Source organism: Oncorhynchus mykiss, chromosome 5 (genome assembly GCF_057628025.1).
Source record: "Oncorhynchus mykiss isolate SJ-2025 chromosome 5, ASM5762802v1, whole genome shotgun sequence".
Taxonomy (NCBI): domain Eukaryota; kingdom Metazoa; phylum Chordata; class Actinopteri; order Salmoniformes; family Salmonidae; genus Oncorhynchus; species Oncorhynchus mykiss.
The window spans coordinates 94,131,219-94,132,206 of NC_143026.1; positions in this window are offsets into that span (position 1 = coordinate 94,131,219).

Here is a 988-nt window from a genome sequence, read left to right on the forward strand (position 1 = left end):
GCATGTTACATTTATATTTGGGGTCAGTATACTCAGTACCCAATTGTCATACTTGAGTAAAAGTATAGATACCTTAATAGAAAAAGTTACTCAATTAAAAGTGGAAGTCCCCCAGTAAAATACTACTTGAGTAAAAGTCTAAAAGTATTTGGTTCTAAAATATACTTAAGTATCATAAGTAAAAGTATAAATCATTTTAGTGGATAGCCAGGTGCACACTCCAACATTCAGGCATGATTTACCGAAGATGCATTTGTGTTTAGTGAGTCTGCCAGATCAGAGGCAGAATGACCATGTGTTGTCTTGATAAGTGCCTGAATTGGTCCATTTTCCTGTCCTGCTAAGGTTTCAAAATGCAACGAGTACTTTTGGGTGTCAGGTAAAATGTACAGAGTAAAAAGTACATCATTTTCTTCAGGAATGTAGGAGTAAAAGTTGTCAAAAATATAAATAGTAAAGTACAGATACCCTAAAAAAAAAAAAAAAAAAACTTTTAAGTAGTACTTTCAAGTATTTTCACTTAAGTACTTTACACCAGTAAATTGACTTAGTCTTACCATAACAAAGGTGTTGAATACTTAATGTCACGTTCGTATAATGGAGGAGACCAAGGCGCAGCGTGATGTGGATACATACCTATTTAATGAAGCCGAAGAAACCACTAAACAAAACCGTGAAGCCGTAATATAATCGTGCAGACACAGGCAACTAGACATAGACAATAACCCACAAAATAACCCAAGGAATATGGCTGCCTAAATATGGTTCCCAATCAGAGACAACGATAAACAGCTGCTTCTAATTGAGAACCAAGCTAGGCAACCATAGACATAAATACCTAGACTAGTAAAAAAACCCATAGACTTACAAAAAACCCCTAGACAATACAAAACACATATATCACCCTCGTCTCATCCTGACCTAACCAAAATAATAAAGAAAACAAAGAATACTAAGGTAAGGGCGTGACACTTAATGACTGAAGACA